Source organism: Pseudophryne corroboree, chromosome 6, assembly GCF_028390025.1.
Source record: "Pseudophryne corroboree isolate aPseCor3 chromosome 6, aPseCor3.hap2, whole genome shotgun sequence".
In the NCBI taxonomy this organism is placed as follows: domain Eukaryota; kingdom Metazoa; phylum Chordata; class Amphibia; order Anura; family Myobatrachidae; genus Pseudophryne; species Pseudophryne corroboree.
The window spans coordinates 165,605,655-165,629,717 of record NC_086449.1 but is presented as its reverse complement, the minus strand read 5'-3'; positions in this window follow the sequence as shown (position 1 = coordinate 165,629,717).

Here is a 24,063-nt window from a genome sequence, read left to right as displayed (position 1 = left end):
TAAGTTTCCCACTGATCATGTTTCTGTGAGTAAAGACATCCTTTTAGGACCAGAATACAGGTGAGAACCCATAAGGTTGCCCTCTGACCCTACCACTGTGAGAACTAGTCCCAGTTACTAAACCGGCTAAACAAAGTTATCACTTGTTTTTGTCTTTTCCGTCACATTAAGGCGAGGCCAATGTTTCCTCTTGAAACTGGATCTCCTGAGAACCTTTTTGATCAAGACAATGATGTGTCCTTTCTCATTCAAGTGGGCCTCTCAGCTGCTAGAAAGAGATACTGTGCCTTCAAACAAATAATCGTGTCTAGTGTCACCTTCTGGTCCCAAAGTGCCTATCTTGTCCCCACAAACCATTTCTGTTTCAAGAACCCACAAGTCTTTCTTTAGGTAAAGTGTCTGATTTCATGTCCATGGCCTATTAAAAAGATCCACCACTCTGTAGGATGGAATGCAGTCATGCATTCCTAACATGAGGTGTGGAATCAAAACAGTAGCCAGTTCTTTTATCATCAGTCTCACGTGCTCCTGCTTTACAAGAGAAAATGAGAGAATAGCAGCTATTTGCCTTTGTCAGGTCAGTGAATTTTTATGCTGCGTTTCACATATGTCCTGGTTTTTTTTTTTTTTTCAGTTAGTTTTACTACTTCTGCTGGGGTTAGTTTCATGAAATAAAAGGGAACTTTAACAACAAAACTGTTTTGGGGATGTTTAAGCATATTGTAATATTGGGACTATTAAACAAACTTCTAACAGAGAGGAAATCAGTGATATCTCCTGCGTGGTAGACACTGAAGACAGCCGTTTACTTAAATCTCAATAAGGACTGAGGTTTTAGCCAAATTATGAAGCTTTTTGGAGCTTAGCCCTAATAGCTAACACCATTTAGAGATGGTGCTAGCAGTACTAGCTTATAGGGAGAGCATAGCTGGAGACCTTCTGAACCCTACTAAGTAGGCTCCATGCTCTTTACCCTCCTGTCACTCACTTTTCCTGCGTAGGTGCAAAGAATATGCCGGGTCAGAACCTGGAAGTAAAGGCATAGCAAAAATAGGTATTATTTGATAAATAGGCCCATGTTACAGCTTTTGGACAATCATTTACAAAGTTGCACAAGTTGCTGGACTGCTGCTATGCTAGTATGCTACAAAGCTCTCTCACAATACACTTTCTTCTATTGGAAAGCCTCCCTGTGGCAGGGGTGTAGAAAGTAACACCCTCTATTTAAAAAAAGGAGTGTAGGAAACACTTTTTATGCATCGCAAAGTTGCGCCGACCTGCAGTGCCATGTGCCCCTCAGCCAGGGTGAGATCCAGGGAAGGGGCGCGATCAGTGCCATCGCTCACCCCCACTTCCAGCCTCCCTGGACCTAAGCAGCCCAGCATGCTAGAGAAAGTGGCTGCAGCTGCCAACTGACATGTTGTGGGAGGCAGGGGGAAGGGAGGTGCATGGTCCCGGGCCCCACTGGACCCCTCTAAAGAGTCCGAGCCTGGGTAATTAGTAACCGCCCCCCATCAGCAGTATTAAGAAGCAGCAGGAGCTTCCATCTTTTGATTCCCATAGTTGCAGCTCTCAGGGCATAATTCAGATCTGATTGCATCAGCAAATTTGTTAGCTAATGGGCAAAACCATGTGCACCGCAGATATAACATGTGCAGAGTAAGTTAGATTTGGGTGGAGTGTGCTCAAAATGAAATCTAAATTGCAGTGTAAAAATAAAGCAGCCAGTAATTACCCTGCAAAACGTGACCCACCAAAATCTAACTCTTCCTGCACATGTTATATCTGCCCCCCTCCCCCCTGCAGTGCACATGGTTTTGCCCATTAGCTAACAAACTTGCTGCTGCGATCAGATCTACAGTGATCAGTTGGGTAAAGATACAGGGGTCTATTCATGAAGCAGTGAGAACAGTGGAGAAACAGACCAGTGGAGAAGTTGCCCATAGCAACCAAACAGCATCTCCCTTACATTTTGTAAATTGTACTTGATAAAGGCTTCCTTCAAAGCTGATTGGTTGCCATGGGCAACTTCTCCACTGGTCCTTTTCTCCACTCTTTTCACTGCCTCATGAATAGACCCCACAGTCACCTGACCTGATTCCTCTCTGACAGCTTTTGGAGCCAGTGAAATAGTTTCTCTATCCACTACACAGGTCACAAGATGACAACTGACGATGCTGAAATGAAAATTGTATTTTATGCAATTGCTTCGGTTTCTAGGGAAGAGCGTCCAGTAGAGTAATGCAGCAAAATGGTGACATGGCAGAAGTCTGCAACACCTGATGAGGGGAGCTGGCTGATAGTGGTTGGTTCGGCTGTATTTCTTGCTTAAACCAGGTGCCTCATATTGCACCCACCTAATGGGGTTTCACGTTGTGGAGGGAGATACTTAAATGGGCTTCAGGGATTGGGCAGTGCACATCTACTTCTGTGTATTCAGAATTTCCATGATTTGGACATAAGCCTATGATGGGACACTTGGGTATCTCCAGGTATATTTTATGTGTGAAAACACATTTTTAGGCACAATTCTTCTACCAATATCATAAAAACAAACATTCCCATGCTCTGTATAATAGTCACACATGTAATAAAGACAATCCTAAGAACCCATTACTCTAATTATAATACTACTGTAATATAAAGAACAACTGGCATAGCGGTTGGCAATACTGCCAGAGCCATAACAGGGCTGCACCACGTCCTGTGCTGCCAACCCCCCCACGACATATGACATTGTGACGACAGGCCGTGGGGGAATTGTTGTGGGACCACTGGTGCTGGTAAGTGCAGAACTGCCTGGATAGTGTCTGCATTATGCCATTCTATGAACCCTGATAGCCAGATGCAGGGACTGTGGGGCAGTGACAGTGCCACTCCAGACCAATGTGATTTGTGCAGCGACACTGCTCACAAATCTCTAGTTCAGTGTTTCCCAACCACCGTCCTCAAGGCACCCTAACAGTCCTGGTTTTAGTGATGTCCAGGCTTGAACACAGGTGACTTAGGGGGACATGTACTAAGCAGTGATAAAAGTCGAGAAGTGAGCCAGTGGAGAAGTTGCCCATGGCAACCAATCAGCATTGACGTATCGTTTCTAATTTGCATACCATACAATTGTACGGAGCAGCTGATTGGTTGCCATGGTAAATTTCTCCACTGGCTCACTTCTCCACTTTTATCACTGCTTAGTACATACACCCCTTTATTAGTACCTCAGTTATTTTGATTCCTGAAGCCTGGATATCACGAAAACCTGCACTGTTGGTGTGCCTTGAGGACCGCGGTTGGGAATGCCTGCTCTAGTTACTGCCCTGATTATTGCCTCACAACGCTGAGGTCCGAATTAAATTTTTGCCGAAGGCACTATTTTTCTCCCCGCATTTGCATCAGTTTAATCCAAGTTCTACAGTTTCTTCCCACAATCCAGAAAGATATTGCTAGGTTAATTGACTTCTGACAAAAAAATTTAACCCTAGTGTGTGCATACCTCACAACTTTGCATTCCTAGAAGGAGGGGCAAACGCGCACGCGCTCCCAGAAAAGGGGTGTGGTCTAAGAAAAGGGGTTTGGCTTTGTGGAAGGGCCCACACTCGTGAGCCACGCCCCATTTTCGTTAGTGAGGGGGCATGCGCAGCGCTCTCTCTCCCTCTGACTCCAGTGAATAGACGCTGTGCAGGGCAGCGAGAGACAGATCCTCCCAACTGCCCCCTCCACACCGCAGGACACTGCGGCCCGCGGGTGGGACAGCGGGACAGTCCTCAAAAAACTGGACTGTCCCGCGAAAATCGGGACAGTTGGGTGTGTGTGTCTAGGTAATATAGATAATAAATAAGCTTCACTGGGGCCGGGATTAATGTGAATGACTGACATATTCTCTATAAAGTGCTCTGTAATATGTGCGTGCTACCTAAATAATTGTTAACTAAATAATACACAAACAAAAAGAGATAGAAAGAGATTCAAGTACTTATTATTTATTTATAAACTTATATGGCGCCAGCATATTCTGTGGCGCTTTACAATTGGGAGCAAGACAGTAATAAAACAAGACTGGGGGGAGATTTATCAAAGCATGGAGAGAGATAAAGTGGAGAGAGATAAAGCAGTAACCAATCAGCTCCTGTCTTTTTCAAACACAGGCTGTAAAATGAAAGGAGCAGGATGGTGGGTACTTTATCTCTCTCCACTTTCTCTCCAAGCTTTGATAAATCTCCTCCTGGGTAATACCAGACAGACAAAAGATTAGAAGGTCCACCTCACAGGCTTTTAATCTACAGATTATTACACATTTTAGCCTCAATACGCATGAATCACCTATGCAACTTGGCTTGGATGCAGATAGAAAAGTGTGGAAAATGGAAGTCTCATACATTAACTGGCAAATGTCTTGGGTCTTCTATCATATCTTTAATGAGAAGACAAAAGAGAAAACACTTTTGAATGATATGGCATTATCTAAAAGTGTTCATTAGCCTAGTGATATTTAGTAGGGATGTGCGGCGGGCACTTTTTGTGTTTTGGTTTTGGTTTTGGATCTGGATGATTTTTGGGAAAAAAACACAACAACAGCTAAAATCACAGAATTTGGGGGTAATTCTAAAACTACGGTATTATTAACCTCAATAACATTAATTTCCACTCATTTCCAGACTATTCTGAACGCCTCACAATATTGTTTTTGGGCCAAAAGTTTGCACCGTGGTCGCCGGATGACTAAGTTAAACAACACAAGTGTGCGGCACATACACCTGGCCCATCTAGGGCCAGAATTTACTAAAAATCTGAGTTTGGTCGATTTGTGTTTTTTTTCCCAAGTCCCAATCCGGGAATTCACTAAGCACCAATCTCGGCAGTGTCTGGACTATTCGTAATGGTTTGAATGACAACGTCCCGAAATACGAATGAATCGGTCAAACGCGGCTGTTATTTCATAGAATACGGGAATTCACTATTCATTCGTATTTGGGTGTTAGTCTCTGAGGGCTCAAATGCGGTCGTATTTTTTTGCGATTCGTTAAAAAAGCGGCAAAAAAATAGACCTGCTTTTTTCAGTCGTGTTTACATGTGTTGCAAATAAAAAATCACTCACACCTGAATTAGGATGCCTATAAAAGGAAGTTAGGCCAATTTCAATACACCTACACTCAGAAATGGCAGCAGGACTGTGGGTCAGTGATCTTTTGTGTGCTGTGGGATTCCTCAGACTCAGACATCAGCCTGTAAGTACCCAGGGCCAAGAAACTGAACATGGTCAGCAGGTTGTCCAGGTTCCGCGGAGGCTGCGCAGGCCTTGTTTTTTTAGGGGGCGTTTAAACTTGAATGCATTGTCCGATGATAAGGTCATACAGATGTTCCGTCTAAATCGTAACAACATTTTCCGTCTGTATGACCTTGTCAAACTGGGCCTAGACCCTGAGACAGCACGTTCTCGCCCTGTCTCAGGCCTGCACAAACTCCTGGCTGTGTTGCACTTTATGGCTACTGGCAGCTTTCAGGCTGTGTCTGGGGATGTCATAGTAATCTCACAGCCCTCATTTTCCAGAATCTTAACACAGGTTATGTATACCTAACAACCTCTTCTGTTTTGTGTTTGTTTTAATTTCTCGGTGGCCAGTTCTGTCCTAAAATCTCAAGTTTATTCTTTAAAATGTTCACACAGGTTTTGGCTGTTTTGCAGCCCCACATCGAGGCCTCAATCTGCTTCCCTACCCAGGAGTATCAGTGGCATGCCGTCAGGGTAGATTTCTATGAGCTGGCTGGCATGCCCAATGTGCTTGGAGCCATAGATTGCACACACATTCAGCTGAGACCACCTAGGGGCAGGCAGCACATATATACAAACCGCCATTTTGAACACTCCACAAATGTGCAGGTGGTTTGTGATGCAAATCTCAAAATAATGAGTGTTGTTGCTGGTTACCCTGGGGGCTGCCATGACTCCTTCATCCTCAGTCAGTCATCCCTCTTTGATAAGTTTGAGGACGGACAAATGCCAGATGGATGGCTGCTGGGTATGTCATTTGATATGTGTAGGCCTGCGTATACTTTGTCCAAATACAGGTGCAGATGTATTTACCTGTAGAAGGCATAAGGAAGTGAGAAACCAGTGATCTGTGCAAGGTGAGAAAGGCACCAGCCAATCTGCTCCAATATGTAAATTAACATTTAGGAACAGATTGTCTGCTGCCTTTATTACCCTGCACATATCACTGGTTTTTCACTTCCTTATGCCTTCTACAGGTTAATACATCTGCCCCACAGTGTGTTACTTATGTGTTGCTGTATCTTAACATGAATCACGTTACTATATCTGTCTTTTAGGTGATGGAGGATATGGCTGTTTCTCTTGGCTTCTAACTCCATTGTCCCGACCTGATACCCCTGCTGAACACAATTACAATAATGCACATAAGTCCACGCGGAATGTGATAGAAAGATGTTTTGGTGTGCTGAAATCTAGGTTTCGGTGTCTGGATAAGTCTGGTGGCCTTTTGTTGTATAGTCCCTCCAAGGTGACTCAAATTGTGTTCTGCTGCTGCTTTCTTCATAACATGTGTTTGCAACAACAACTGCCACATGTTGAGGAGGAGGAGGAGGAGGAAGAAAGCAGCCAGGAAGCAGAGGAATTAGAGACATCTGGTGATACTTGGAGTACTGATGTAGGGAGGCAGGTTAGGCAACAGATCATCAATCGCTATTTCTAAGGTAAGCTTGGTTTGCTTATTTCATTTGTTGTGTATTCATAAATAGATGTTTTGTCTTTTTTAACAAAATCCATTACTCTGAATATGTCTGTCTCCTTGACTCATACAAACATACCCTCGCTATATGATAAACAAATGTCGCATGTGTATTGTGTGTATTTTTAATATCAAAACAACAGATTATGAGTGGCATGCATTAAGTCTGGATAAGTGTTCGAAATCTTGCAGTGCTAATTTCTTACAAGCCCACATCATCCATTTAGTATTTCACTTTATCATTGTGTGTAACGTCCTAATGCACAGGTTCACAAACTCGGCCCTCAGGACTACACACAGTGCATGTTTTTCTCGTAACCCAGTAGAAGCACAGGTTTATGAATTACTCACAGACATATGTTAAAAGGTTCACAGGTGGAGCTAATTATGTCACTTGTGATTCTGTGAGGAGACCTACAAAACATGCACTGTGTGGGTTCCTGATGGCCGAGTTTGAGAACCTGTGTTCCCAAAAAACACTCCTCAACATATAATATGTTAGCCTTGAGGAATACATGTGTCCCTATGTGTGATGCACCATCATATTTAAGACTCACAAACTTACTGTTATCAGGAATAATTTATTTCCTAATGTTTGATGCTGTAAACTTGATGATGTGTAAGTAAATACACAGTTTGCCACACATATACATTATTATACACAGTTCTTGTTTTTTGTTGTAAAAGTACATATTTGTTTGTTTCAGCATCATGTGTAAACACATGCTTAATAATTTTTAACACACACAAACATGTCCCAAGAATACTGACATTCATTTGGACAATGTTTTTCAAACAAAACAAAGGCAACATATTACAAGCTTTTTACGCCACTCAATTGTGTTCATCTTGTAATGTTGTATAGATAAGATAGCTAAGATATGTATCACTAACATTGTAATTTGGATTGTCTGCAGGCAAAGAGAATGATTGGAATCTAGAAAGAGTAATGATTAGAAAAAAAACAAGTGGTCAGTTTACTTCCTGCTAAAGACATTCTGCCTGGCTGGCAATTATTGTATCTGCAGGCAAAGAGAATGATTGGAATCTAGAAAGAGTAATGATTAAAAAAAATAATCAAGTGGTCAGTTTACTTCCTGCTAACATGTATGTGTGGCTCCATCAACATTTCCCTCCTCCAATACCCCCAAAAAATGAAAAGGAATAAATGTGCGTACTATTTTTTAAATTTATTTTGGGCCATTTATAATTAATGATGTTAAAAAAAGGGTCAAGGAGCTAAGTGTGATATTTTGTAAAGCATCAAAAACACTTGCTAACTATTTTGAGTTACTTATCACAAATGTCTAACTTGTTTTTTTACGTTTTTTTTGGTGGCTGCTTGTCCTGCCCTTTGCCTTTAGCACTGTCATGTTGTCGTGCTCTGGTGGACCGTCTTGATGGTGATGAGACCGGCGTGATATTTGGAGTAGTCGTACCAGAACTGCTGGTTGTTTGCTGTTGGTGCATGCATCTGAGTGTTTCATTCAGGTTAGTGAGGGTGGCATTGAGTTCACGTGTAGCAGCATTTTGATTGTCTACTATTCGGAATAAACTTTCATTAATCTTTTGACTGTTTTGAAAAATGCTCATATAACTTTGCTGTTGTCTGTGCTGTTCTTCCATTAGTCTGTGCTGTTCTTCCATTAGCCTGTGATGTTCTTCCATTATGCGCTGTAAGTTGCCCATGACCTGTGTAATGTCTGTACGCATGAGTTCCATGGTATAGCCTATTCTGGTTGTTTGCTCATTTTGTCTACTCAGATTTCTTGAGATTCTTCTGAGGTGAGATGGTAGGCTTGCAAACATTTGTGTCTGCTTACGCAGGCAATCTTCATTAGTGGCCTGCTGTCTAGCCCAAATAGTCCAAAACACCTGATCAGGGCCTTGTGTTCCTGGTGTTGTTGGGCTGTGTTGTGGTGGTGGTGTGCTTTGCTGTGGTGGTGTACTCACAGGTGCTGGGGGCTCATTCCTTGCATTAATGGCTGCATTTCTAAGATGTTTGTCTCCTCCATGTGACTGTGTTGGTGTTGTTGTGGAGGGATGCTGTTCCCAGGACTCGAAGCTGAAATGTTAAACATATCTCCGTTAGCTATCCATATGTTTGTGAAATGATAAAAAATCACTACACATGGAACACATGTCATTCACTGTTGCTTTCAACTATTCTGGCTAGCAACATCATCACTCATAGCTTAAATACATACATATGCCTGTTTGTGGCAAATGTGTCTGTTTACTTAATTGTGAAAGCAAACACTTTAGTTTTTTTGTAGCTCACACATACTCCACCATAAAAAAAACATTGTAATACATAATGTGTTACCTTATAGCTTTGTTCAAACAAACATAGTAATGTTTTTGTATGTATTTTGCAATGTTACCTCAAGCACACATGAGATTTTAGGAAAAACAAACTTTTTACAAACAAACCAACATGCTTTTTTGTTGCAGCAACTTATACCCAATGTCATACTGTATGACTCAAGTGGACATACATATCTTTACTGGATGTGGACAAGGCCATTTAGTTTGGATTCCATTTCAGCTTTTACTTACTGCGGTAAGTATTTTTGTTTTGGATGTGTTTTGACTTAATGCGGTTATGACTGATTTTGATTATGTTCTGACATTTTACACTTTTTTTTTCAGTTTGATACTCACAATCAAGATGAGGGGAGTGTGGATGACGTCTTGGAGGTGTGTCCAAAATTTGGAGTGTCGGGACAGAACATACGGACGATAATCTTCGTGGCGGGGTAGCCTGCTGTGTTTGTGCCGGGACAGACGACCTTGCTTTCTTTTCGGCCACAGGTTCCTTGTGGTGATGTTTTACAGAAGTGCCACTTCTGCTGCTCCATACTTCTTTTGATGGACCTTTTAATGAAAGTGCAATTTTGTTATGGCCATTCCTTTACAAGCATACCCTATACTAAAATGGACACTTTAACTGCTTCCGCAGCGTCATCATCATCAGATGTGTTAGGATTTACTGGCCGACGAGTAGTACTGCTTTTTTCAGACACTGTATAAAATGAAATATATTCATAAATCATGCTATTGTGTATACATCCACCCATTATGCTTATAAACATTTTAACATTTAGAAATGCTTGGTTTTTAAATCAAACAAACATAAGGACCAGAAATACCAAAATTTATAAAAAAATATATACAAAAACACATATGCACTATGGCAACATCAAGACAGGAAAACATGTACAGGACACTGACATAGGCCACAAGTTCAAGGAAAGGTTTTTTATTTAAAAAAAAACACACAACTTCATTTTGTATTGGTTTGAAAAATATTACAGATGCAATATCTAATTTGCTCTGTGATGTGGCACTCCAAAGACACATTACCACTATATGATCAAAAAAAAAAAGCAGCAAATTTTTTGATTTAAAAAAATGCAGTATGGTGTCATGGTACAAATACAAGCAAAAAAAAACAAAAAAACATAACATTCTCTAAAGATGACATTACACATGTGAGTGGTTTACAAACCACTTTCCAGTACTCCAGCCTCTAACATGACAACAACTTTTTTATTAAAAAAAAAACATGGATCACTTATATATAAAACATAGTCATAATTTTTTACGTGAAAAACGCCCAAATGGAAAACATTATTGCAGGACAATTCAGACACACCAAGTCCAAACTACACATGCTAAATATCTGTCTGAAAAACACATGACATACAATAAAGTAAGATGTTACATTGGCTTTTAGCTAACACATGACCCAAAACAATGTATTTGCAGACACACATTTGAAGATGGGAGTAATATGCAACGTCACATGACACAGATTACAAAATAAAACATAAAAAAAAAAAAGCAAATACACATGCTCACCATTCTTCCTTGGCCTATCTGAATCCCGGACATGGGTTGCAGAGGCAACTTCTGGAGGTATTACACTCCGCATGGGCTCCTCATACTCCAGATAACTTGCTATATAGGGCTGGCCACCACCGGTTTTCCGAGCCGACTTGGCCTCCTTGGCCATTTTGGACTTGACACGTCGCTTTATGTCATAGTACCGTTTGCGGCATGTGTCCTCCGTCTGCTTGACCACCCCCTCACTATTGACAGCAGCAACTACTTTCGCCCACAACACCGTCTTCCTCCGTGATGGCACCTTGGCGGACTCAGGGCCAAATAGCTGCCTCTGATACTTCATCAGCTCACGCACCAATGCCACATTTTCAGTAAAACTAAACTTAACATTCCGCCCAGTCTTAATAGTGGTGCGTGGCTGACTGTCACTATCACTTGAGGCTGCTGCAGCAACCTCACCCACCACCTCCACCTCACTAACCTCACTAACACTCACCTCCTCCACCTGACCGACCTCCTCCCACTCACACACCCTCCACCTCTGAGTCACATATAATTGTGTATCTAAACAGTTAACACAGGAAAAAAAAAAGACAAACAACACACTCCTCCACTACCACTACACAACTCTCACACACGCACACAAACACTGACAAGGGACTCTAAAGAAAAATTACTTGGACTAAAAATGAGACAAAACCACAAAATACAAGACAACAAGAATGACAAGACGACTTTCAAACACAATACCACACTCAGAAATCGCTACCAACACTCCTCTTCAAACCACAAATTCACCTACCTCCACAGCACAACCTCCCTCCTCCTCACCACTACCTAAACCCACGAGGTGCGGACGGTTTGGGGCGTATTTATATGGTTGCGCACAGACACTCCTACCATATGAAACACAACCAATCACGAACGGGGATGAAAATCGAAACTGAAAGTGAAAATGCGGCTGCGGGAAAATAAAACCCTGCCGCGTTTAACTTAGGAAAAAAAACGTACGCAAACGACAATGACGGCCGTAAATGTGCCAAAAAAACCCGACTGGCATCGACATCAGAAAACACGAAAACCATAAAGTCGACTGCTTCGTAACTTTGCGTATATGGATTCAAAAAGTTGCATGAAAATGCACCCGATACAAAACGAGTTTAAACACTACACAAACCGACTCAAACACGAATATTAGTAAATATTGCCCTAGGAGTGGCACTGCAGTGGCAGACAGGATGGCAGTTTTAAAAACTAGGCCCGAAACAGCACATCATGCAAAGAAAAAAAAGAGGTGCACCGAGGTCGCTGGGTGACTAAACTAAGCGACACAAGTGTGCGGCACAAACACTTGGCCCATCTACGATTGGCACTGCAGTGGCAGACAGGATGGCAGTTTTAAAAACTAGGCCACAAAGAGTACATAATACAAAGAAAAAAAGAGGTGCAAGATGGAATTGTACTTGGGCCCCTCCCACCCACTCTTATGTTGTATAAACAGGACATGCACATTTTAACAAACCAATATTTTCAGCGCCAGGGTCTGCCACACGACTGTGGCTGAAATGATTGGCTCGTTTGGGCCCCCACAAAACAAGCTGCCAATTAATCTGTCCCTGCACAAACTGGCTCTACAGATGCAAAATGTCGTCCTCATCCTCATCGACCAATTCCTCACCACCTTCAGTGTTGTGTACATCCTCATCCTCACAGAGTATTAATTTGTCCTCGCTGGAATCCACCTTTCTGGAGGCTGGTCTACCTGGAAGAATTGATAATTCATTTTGCTGAACATCATCTTCTCCACATTGTATGGAAGTAACCTCCTACGCTTATCGCTGACAAGGTTACTGGCTGCACTAAAAACTCTTTTGGAGTACACACTGGAGGGGGGGGGGGGACACCTAGGTAAAATAAAGCCAGTTTGTACGGGGGCCTCCAAATTTTCTCTTTTTCCTGCCAGTACAGGTACGGCCTGTCTGACATATCTACTTGGATGCTGTCATCGATGTAATCGTCCACCATTCTTTCAATGGTGACAGCATCATGTGCAATGACAGTAGATATATCAGAAATTGTTGGCAGGTCCTTCAGTCCGGTCCAGATATTCAAAGTTGGTCCTGCCTGCCTTGCATCACCACCTTCGGGTTGTTTAGGAATCTGATATCTAAGTTGTTTCCTGGCAGCCCCAGTTGTGGTAGAAAACGAGATGGAGCTGTTGCCGTGTCACGTTCCGCTTCAGCAGGTCTTTGCACCTCTGCAGGCTTATGTCCGCCGGAAAGAGAGATAACATGTAGGCTTTAAACCTAGGATCGAGCATGGTGGCCAAAATGTAGTGCTCTGATTTCAACAGATTGACCACCCTCGGATCCTGGCAAAACTAATGAAGGGCTTCATCCACAAGTCCCACATACCGAGCGGAATCGCTCCGTCTTTGCTCCTCCTTCACTTTCTCCAGCTGTTTCTGCAAAAGCCTGGTGAGAGGAAGGACCTGACTCAAGCTGACAGTGTCTGAACTGACTTCACGTGTAGCAAGTTTGAAGTGTTGGAGAACCAGGTGCATACCCCCTCCTTTGCCTATGTCATAAGTGGATGTATAGGCTTGAATGGCCTTTTGCTGCTCCTCCATCCTCTGAAGTATATAGAGGGTTGAGTTCCACTGCGTTACAACCTCTTGCTTTAGGTGATGGCAGGGCAGGTTCAAGAGTGTTTGCTGGTGCTCCAGTCTTCGGCACACAGTCACCGAAAACAGAGTGACGGAGGCGTGGCAGAGGCTCGGCTTCGCTATCTAACGAAATGGGTGTGAAAGTGGGCGGCTAGTGTGGGAGTATGCAACCGGCATTAGGCGTGTTTTGAGCAGAAATGCGTTGCCGATGGTAAAAAGTACACAACAAATGTTCGCTATCTTAATGCAGCCGAGGAGTAAGTCTGCAGCTACTCAGCACTTGTGAAGTACTGTTACAAGTGTGTCTGCCCTATTTAGCAATTAATTAGCAAATTAATTCACCTATTGAGCAATTACTTGCCAAACACTGCAGTTACAAATGACTCCAAACATCAATTGTATGCCCACATAACAAATTTACATTTACCAGGTCTAAATCTGACACACTCACAAATAATGCACTTTCTTTTAATTATTTGGTAAAATACTTTGATGTTAACTGCATGTTTAAATTATTTGCTGAATACTTTGCAATTTAATCAAGTGTGAATAAACCAACTTATAAACTACATCAGCTAACTGTTCTCGACATAGACATCTTCCTTTGTACATGCCAAATAACATGAGCGACATAATGCAGCCTACACTTAATGTTACTTACTAACACTTTTTTTTTTTTTTTTTTTTTTTTTTGGGAATATATGTCCATATCTAATACTATGCCATGTTGCCCCTAGCAACCCAAGTTCAATTCCAAGTTTTTTTTGTTTTATATGCCCAGTTAAGTGTTGTGCAAGGCATACATTTTTAACATTATAATATTCAATGTTTGTAAGAATATTCTGTTTGTTCCCTTGTTCCACAAATGTCAATATGCCATGTTAAAGTTTACAGTGCACAGTTTTCAAGAGTGCATAACCTTTAATAAAACACACAAACAAGTGTTTTCATTTTTTTTTTTTTACTTCAATAAAGTAAAGCAGCAACACAACATGGCTACAAATGAGCATGACATACAAAGTTGGACATAGCAACAAAAGTAGCAACACAACATGGCTACAAATGAGCATGACATACAAAGTTGGACATAGCAACAAGCAGCTGCCAGTGGCAAATTTGACTTGGCAGAACCCAGTACTATGGTAACCCCATCTACTGGCAAAATATGAAGTATAATATTTACTAAGAATATGTTGTGAACCCCCAGCCAGACGATACTTTTAGGGGAACTGAGGTAGATTCTGGACGCAATACACCAACCCTAACATACACAGCACGCTAGAAAGAGGAAGATGGCTCAAGTGTACAGGAAAATAACTCACAGGCTACAAATCCAAAAAGAACACAACCCCCTTTCACCTTGAGGGAGTTGTACATTCTGGCCACACAAGCCAAAAAAACCACCATAAAGGCAACATGTCAAACATGGGTGCTGGGCATCTGGAGAGACATCACTTTCTCTTCTCTTTCCCCGCCTGATGTTGTTCTTCACGGCTCGGTCTGCGAAGTGACCTTTGATGGCCCTGCCCAGTGGTATGTTTTTCCTGGGCAGAGGGAGGGGAGGGAGCAGATGTTGCTGGCTCTCTGCCACTGTGGGCAGGGCAGCCAGCGATGTCCTGGAGCCCTTGCAGAATGGAATTTGCAATATGTTGGAACGAGGAGGCGAGTTGGTCTTGGCCCTGCCTGATCTCTGCCAGACCTTGGCAGAGTTGAGCTACACCTTGCTCCACACTGGTTCTGTGCTCAGTGAGCCGGACAGGTATCTGGCTTACCTCCCGGATCATCCTGTCCTGAAAAGCATTCAGGCTCTCACCATACCTGGCAATTTGAGACAGGATGTCCGGGATAGCAGAGGGTTGGGTGGGGGGGCCAGTTGGAATCTGGACCGGTGGAATATGTGGGCCCACTCTGGCAGAGACACTAGGTCCCCCCACCTCAGCCTCAGCCACATAACCCTCCTCTGACTCTACCTGCTCACCCACCTGTGCTGTGTTATGTTAAAAGCAAATAGAAGGATGAGTGGAAAAAGGGAAGAAAAAAATCAACATTAGACTTTTGTAACCACTAAATTAGAATTTTAGGAATATGTGTGTAAACTTACCTGGCAAGTCATGTAGATAAACTATTTCAGGCAGGTCCGTGTCCATATGGGACACCCCACCCGCCTCCTCGTAGCTCACACAGTCCATCGCCAGCTCCTCAAGATCTGTGAATTCCACAGTGGTAGCTGGACCTCCCCCTGTTCCCCTTGAGGCATTCCACTCCGCAGACCTCTTGCCCTTCAGGCGGGATTTGAAGTCGGCCCAACTACATATGTGAGTAGAATTAGGGGTAAGGGACATAAAAGTTAAGAATACCTGTTTTAATTGATAGTACACATGTTATGTATTTGGTTGCTATAGGCAACATCACATCTAGCTAAGTTTGTAATGATAATTAGGACAGAAAATGGTGTGTCAATATACACTTACCATCTTCTAACTTCCTGTGAGGTGCGGACAATTGAGCCGACTTCATTAACAGAATCAGTAATGTCCCTCCAGATCCGATCTTTGGTTGCAGCACCCATGTTTTTGCTGCCTCTATGAATTTTGTCCATGGCCTGTGTGACCAAAACACGTAACTCCCTCTTAGTGAAGGTGGGCTGTCTTCTACGTTTTTTGGATGTAGCCTGTGAGCTATCGTCCTGTCCCTCCTCACCATCTTCCTCTTCACTAGCTGGTTGTGTACTTTGGGTTTGAGATGGTAGTCCAGAATTGCCCTCAGTTTCCCCAGTATCTGTGTCTGGCAGGGGATTCACACCTAACTCCTCTGTATCAGAAGATGGGGTTTCAACAGTACTGGGTCCTGCTATTTTAACATCCGCACTGGCAGCTTGCAGCATCTGTCTCCGCAGAGCTAGGCGCCTAGCTGTCAATGCGGACATCTACTGCTGCACCATGTCCATCTCTGCAGCCATCTGCTCACGTGTAGCCATGTTGCTGGTGGCATGTGTGTTTGCACAGCTGTCTTGCGATTTATAGCTGCGTGTGATTTCCAGTGCGGTAATTCGCACAGGTGTCAATTATGCAAATAGATCCAGTAATTGTTGTACTGGCTATTTAAATGCCTTGTATGCAGCCTGTGTGTGTGGGTGTATGGTGAAAAATACAGAATGCACAAAAAGTTCCTGCTGCGATCAACTCAGAATTACCCCCTATAGGGGTAACTCCAAGTTGATCGCAGCAGGAAATTTTTTAGCAGTTGGGCAAAACCATGTGCACTGCAGGTGTGGCAGATATAACATTTGCAGAGAGAGTTAGATTTGGGTGGGTTATTTTATTTCTGTGCAGGGTAAATACTGGCTGCTTTATTTTTACACTGCAAATTAGATTGCAGATTGAACACACCACACCCAAATCTAACTCTCTCTGCACATGTTATATCTCCCTCCCCTGCAGTGCACATGGTTTTGCCCAATTGCTAACAGAATTCCTGCTGCGATCAACTTGGAATTACCCCCTATGTGTCTTTTCCAGGGCACGCTTGTGAAAATGATAATATGAGTATATTTTAATGTAACTTTTATTAAGATAAACTTAAAAAGGAGAGCAGACACTAATATATGCTCATAAATGCACAAATGCTAAGATTCCAGGTGAAAACAGTATATACAGTAGGTGGCCGAAAAGATAGGATTTTAATACCTACCGGTAAATCCTTTTCTCCTAGTCCGTAGAGGATGCTGGGGACTCCAAAAGGACCATGGGGTATAAACGGGATCCGCAGGAGACTTGGGCACACTAAAAGACTTTGGGTGTAACTGGCTCCTCCCTCTATGCCCCTCCTTCAGACCTCAGTTATAGGAACTGTGCCCAGGAGAGACGGACATTTAGAGGAAAAGGATTTTTGTTAAACTAAGGGTGAGAAACAAACCAGCTCACACCACCAACACACCATACAACTGGATTAACAAGAATACCAGATAACAGTATGAACGAAAAACAGCAACAAGCTGAACGTAACCGATACACAACTATCGTGTAACCGAAAACAACAACCAATAATACAACTGCAAGTAACAGTACGCACTGGGATGGGCGCCCAGCATCCTCTACGGACTAGGAGAAAAGGATTTACCGGTAGGTATTAAAATCCTATTTTCTCTTACGTCATAGAGGATGCTGGTGACTCCAAAAAGACCATGGGGTCTATACCAAAGCTCCAGACCGGGCGGGAGAGTGCGGACGACTCTGCAGCACCGATTGAGCAAACATGAGGTCCTCCTCAGCCAGGGTATCAAACTTATAAAATTTAGCAAAAGTGTTTGAACCCGACCATGTAGCTGCTCGGCAAAGTTGAAGTGCTGAGACCCCTTGGGCAGCCGCCCAAGACGAGCCTACCTTCCTGGTAGAATGGGCCTTTACTGACTTCGGCAATGGCAACCCAGCCGAAGAGTGAGCATGCTGAATCGTATTACAAATCCAGCGTGCAATAGTCTGCTTGGAAGCAGGATTTCCAATCTTGTTGGAAGCATACAGGACAAATAGTGTTTCCGTTTTCCGAACAAGAGCCGTTCTGGCGACATAAATTTTTAAAGCTCTTGCGACATCAAGAGACTTTGGAACTGCGACAGCCTCCGTAGCCACAGGTACCACAATAGGTTGATTTATGTGAAACGAAGAAACCACTTTCGGCAGAAATTGTTGGCGAGTCCTCAATTCCGCTCTATCCACATGAAAAATCAAATATGGGCCGCCAATTCTGACACCCGTCGGGCAGTCGCCAAGGCAAAAAGCATGACCACTTTCCAAGTGAGAAACTTTAACTCAACCTTTCGCAAAGGTTCAAACCAGTGAGACTGTTATGCACACCAGTGCCTGCAGGAATGTACTGGTGTTTGAACTGTTATACACACCAGTGCCTGCAGGAATGTACTGGTGTCTGAACAGAGAGGGATGCAAAACAAATGAACTCACAGACAGACTGGGAAATATGACATAACGTACACAGAAGGTGATAGGGTAACAAAACCAACACAGAGTGAACAGAGAAGCCCAGAGGCTAAGAAACTGGGTGTCTCCCTAGTATTAGAAATGCTCAGATGGAAAAAGCAAGATGTTGTGTTTTAATACGTAGAGAACCCGAAATGCTGTTGCTAAGGGCAACAGCAAAACCCTAAAGGGTTACCAACGGGTGTGGCAGTAAACTCCTTGGTCAGAGATGGAATAATAGACACAAGGAGAGTCTCCACAATCCTAATTCTCACTTGCAGGGCCCAGGTTCAGCTTACTGCCACTAAACTGACACATGGACACCCTGCACAGTGAGAGAGGATTATGCAGGCAGGTCTGAAAGTACAGCCACAAACCTGCTGGGTTCACAGGATAGCAAAAGAACCTCAGCAGGCTAAACGACTGACTCCAGTCTTACTGCTAGGTCTGGATTGGCAGAGTGTAGTACCAAATGCCCAGGCCTATTTGCATTAAGCAACAACAAAATACAAAGCTACACAGTACTGGCTAACTTTCAGGAACTGACTAACCAACAAAGATTCAGCAGCATCTGCTTAACCTGAGAAGAGGCCTTATAAAGCAGGTGCTGTCCACGCCCCCCTCAGACCTCACAGACTGTGAGCACAAAAACCAGCACCGGATCCCATGCCTGTAACCACTGCACAGTAAAAGACCCGAACCGGAGTATCAGCTGCGCTCAGGTTACTCCGCTAGCACTTGTCTCCTGGTTGCCATGACGACGTGGCAGCACAGGGCAGGAGACCCTAACAGTACCCCCCCTCTGACGAGGGGTCAAAGAACCCCTACCACCGGGTTTATCGGGGAACTGCGAGAAGAAAGAGCGTATCAGTCTGGGGGCATGAAGATCACAACTGCGCACCCACGACCGCTCCTCCGGGCCATACCCCTTCCAGTGCACCAAAAATGACAGCCGACCCCGAACCATCTTGGAGTCAAGAATCCTTTCAACAACAAACTCCCTCTGGCCACGTATCAGAAGAGGGGAAGGTCTTCCTCTGGAAGAAGGATTACTAATCGCCCGTTTTAAAAGGGAACAATGAAATGTTTTATTGATACCCAAAGAACGGGGCAGATCTAACTGAAATGCCACCGGATTGATAACCCTGGTGATCTTATAAGGGCCGATGAACCGGGGGCCTAACTTATAAGATGGCTGTTTCAACTTCAAATTCTTGGTAGACAACCAGACGAAGTCTCCTAATTTGAAGCTGCAGGGTCTTTTCCGCTTATCAAAAACCCTTTTGGTCACTAATGACACAGACACAAGGGCTTTCTTCACTTTCCTCCAAATACCTCTAAGGACCGAAACGACAGAGGAACCACCAGGCGTGGAGTCCAGGGGGTCAAAAGAATTGGCCTTAGGATGATGCCCATACACACAAAGGAAGGGAGAGATCCCTGTAGCAGAGTGAGCCGCGTTGTTATAGGCAAACTCCGCCATTGACAGATGAGCAACCCAGTCAGTCTGACACTTGGAGACATAACACCTGAGGAACTGCTCCAAGGTCTGGTTCACCCTTTCAGTCTGCCCATTAGACTGCGGATGGTAGCCTGACGACAAGCTGACAGAAATCTGGAGATCGGAACAAAATGCCCTCCAGAATTTGGCCACAAACTGGGATCCGCGGTCAGAGACCACATCAAGTGGCAACCCGTGGAGGCGCACAACATGCAGCATAAATAATTCAGACAGGCGTCTGGCCGATGGCAGCCCAACCAGTGGAACGAAGTGCGCCATCTTCGAAAACCTGTCAACGACAACCCAGATGGCTGTCATCCCAGAGGATTTGGGCAAGTCCACAACAAAATCCATTGAAATGTGGGTCCATGGCTTAGATGGAATAGAGAGTGGATGTAATGGGCCAACAGGAACCCCTCTAGGAGTCTTATTTCGGGCACAGATGTCACATGCCCGAACCCACTGATCCACATCCTTAGCCACCGAGGGCCACCACACCGCCCTAGATAGCAACTCCCGAGTTCTGGCAATACCCGGGTGACCTGCCGACTTCTTGGCATGGAATTCCAGGAACACTCGCTGTCTTAACCTAGGAGGCACAAACAAAAGACCTACCGGAAGGTCTGGAGGAGCCTGCTCCTGTGCTCTAAGGACTAATGACAAGAGGTCCTGGGTAATGCCCACTTTAATACATGATGGGGACACAATGGGCAACGGCTCCTCGGTGGTCTCCTGGATTGGAGCAAAACTCCGCGAGAGCGCATCAGCCTTGATGTTTTTTGACCCAGGGCGATATGTTATCAAAAAATTAAAGCGAGCAAAAAACAAAGCCCATCGTGCCTGCCTGGCATTGAGACGCTTCGCTGACTCTAAATATGCCAAATTCTTATGGTCGGTGAGAATTGAGACCACAAACTTAGCCCCCTCAAGCCAGTGTCTCCACTCCTCGAGTGCATCCTTAATAGCCAACAATTCCCGGTTACCCACGTCATAATTCATCTCGGCAGGCGAAAATTTACGGGAAAAGTAAGCACAGGGATGAAGGCGATTATCAGACACTCCCATCTGAGAGAGCACTGCCCCAATACCCATCTCAGAGGCATCCACCTCCACCACAAAAGGACGCTCTGGATCTGGGTGTCGCAGCACCTTGGCCGAGACAAATGCCCTTTTGAGACGGGCAAAAGCCGCTTTGGCCTCACGAGACCAGTGAGCAACATCCGCCCCTTTCTTAGTGAGTGCCACCAAGGGCGCCACTATAGACGAAAATCCAGCGATAAATCGTCTATAAAAATTTGCAAAGCCCAGGAAACGCTGAAGCACCTTCAAACTAGTGGGCTGCACCCAATCCAGGACTGCCTGTACCTTGGAACCCTCCATTTGGAAACCTTCTGGGGAGATAATATATCCTAGAAATGCGATTTGCTGAACTTCAAATTCGCACTTCTCCAGCTTCGCCCCAAGCCGGTGGTCTCTGAGTTTCTGGAGGACTAAGCGTACATGCTTCCGATGTTCCTCCTGGGAATGGGAGAAGATTAGGATGTCATCTAAGTATACAACTAAGAATCTATCCAAATATTTCCTGAGCACATCGTTCATGAAATCCTGGAAGACTGCCGGGGCATTACAGAGCCCAAAAGGCATCACCAAATATTCATAATGCCCTGAGTGGGTATTAAAGGCAGTCTTCCATTCATCCCCCTCTCTTATTCGGATTAGATTGTACGCACCGCGTAGGTCAATCTTAGAAAAAATGGTGGCAGTATGAAGCAGGTCAAACAAGACCGAAATGAGAGGCAGTGGGTATGAGTTTTTAATCGTGATACGGTTCAATTCCCTGAAGTCGATGCAGGGTCGCAATGAACCGTCCTTTTTACCCACAAAGAAGAACCCCGACCCAACTGGAGACTGTGAAGGTCTGATAAATCCTTTAGCCAAGTTCTCCTGAATGTACTCTGCCATAGCCTGAGTCTCAGGACGTGACAGGGAGTACAACCTGCTCTTGGGAAGCTTAGCATTCGGCAACAAATCAATGGCACAGTCATAGGGGCGATGGGGAGGTAGTACCTCTGCAACTTTTTTGGAGAACACGTCCGCAAAATCTGCATAACACCCTGGCAATCCTGGCAAACTTAGCTGCGAGAGCCTGACTGGAAGGCTCAAGCAACTCCTGAAACAATCAGTACCCCAACTAAGAATCTCCCCAGAGACCCAGTCAAATTGAGGATTGTGGGCCCTTAACCAGGGTAACCCTAACACCAATGGGGCAAAAGTACAGACAGTCACATAAAAGGACAATTTTTCAGAGTGTGTGGCTCCAATAAACAAAGAAATCTGGCTAGTGCAAGAGGTAATTTTACCCTGGGATAATGGTTCCCCGTTTAACCCACAAATCTCAATTTCCGACGCCAAGGGTACTAAGGAAACAGAGTGTTTCAGGGCGAATTGGCGGTCCATAAAAACCCCGTCGGCCCCACTGTCCACAAAGGCCTCAGTCTTGACAGTTTGACCGAGGATCTTCAAGGTCACCGGAATGATAAAAGTCTTCTTGGGAAATTCTGACTTCTGGCCTGACAGGATATTTCCCATCACCCTCAGGCCCTGAAGTTTTCCGGCTTTTCTGGGCATGATACTACCACATGACCCTTATTCCCACAGTACAAACACAACCCCTGCTGTCTCCTCCGCGTCTTCTCACGCGAGGAGAGGCGGGTAGCCCCAATCTGCATAGGCTCCTCGGAAAATTCCTCAGAGTCTGAGGTTCCCTTGGGAAAGAAGGAAACCTCGGTCTCCCTTTCAAGCCTACGCTCTCTCAGCCGTCTATCCACCCGGATGGATAACTGCATGAGCTGATCCAAGCTATCAGGCAAGGGATATTGTACCAGTTGGTCTTTTATCTGGTTAGAAAGACCTCTTCGGTACTGGTGTCTCAGGGCTGGGTCATTCCACTGGGTATCATGGGCCAACCTCCGAAACTCCGTACAGTAAACCTCAACTGGCCTTCGCCCTTGCTTAAGGATCGAAATCTGAGCCTCGGCTGAGGCCGTCTTGTCAGGGTCATCATACAACATGCCCAGTGCCGTAAAAAAAGCATCAACACTTTTAAGCGACGGACAGTCAGGCTGCAACCCATATGCCCAGACCTGTGGGTCTCCTTGTAGCAAGGAAATCACTATGCCCACCCGCTGAATCTCTGACCCAGAAGACTGAGGCCTAAGCTGGAAATATAACTTGCAGCTCTCCTTGAAACAAAAGAACTGCGAGCGATCTCCAGAAAAACGATCCGGAAGATTTACTTTCGGCTCCTTAACCCCTGAAGGTGCTGCTGCTGCGGGAGCTCCGCCAGCGGCCTGGGAGGTGTGCATTTTAATGGACAAATCATTAAATTGACGAGTCAGGACCTGCACCTGATCGACCACCTGTTGCAACGTATTTTGAGGGGTATGCTCCATATTCCCACAAAATTTCAACAGGAGTATTGGGCTGCTGAATATTTTATGCACACCAGTGCCTGCAGGAATGTACTGGTGTTTGAACTGTTATACACACCAGTGCCTGCAGGAATGTACTGGTGTCTGAACAGAGAGGGATGCAAAACAAATTAACTCACAGACAGACTGGGAAATATGACATAACGTACACAGAAGGTGATAGGGTAACAAAACCAACACAGAGTGAACAGAGAAGCCCAGAGGCTAAGAAACTGGGTGTCTCCCTAGTATTAGAAATGCTCAGATGGAAAAAGCAAGATGTTGTGTTTTAATACGTAGAGAACCCGAAATGCTGTTGCTAAGGGCAACAGCAAAACCCTAAAGGGTTACCAACGGGTGTGGCAGTAAACTCCTTGGTCAGAGATGGAATAATAGACACAAGGAGAGTCTCCACAATCCTAATTCTCACTTGCAGGGCCCAGGTTCAGCTTACTGCCACTAAACTGACACATGGACGCCCTGCACAGTGAGAGAGGATTATGCAGGCAGGTCTGAAAGTACAGCCACAAACCTGCTGGGTTCACAGGATAGCAAAAGAACCTCAGCAGGCTAAACGACTGACTCCAGTCTTACTGCTAGGTCTGGATTGGCAGAGTGTAGTACCAAATGCCCAGGCCTATTTGCAGTAAGCAACAACAAAATACAAAGCTACACAGTACTGGCTAACTTTCAGGAACTGACTAACCAACAAAGATTCAGCAGCATCTGCTTAACCTGAGAAGAGGCCTTATAAAGCAGGTGCTGTCCACGCCCCCCTCAGACCTCACAGACTGTGAGCACAAAAACCAGCACCGGATCCCATGCCTGTAACCACTGCACAGCAAAAGACCCGAACCGGAGT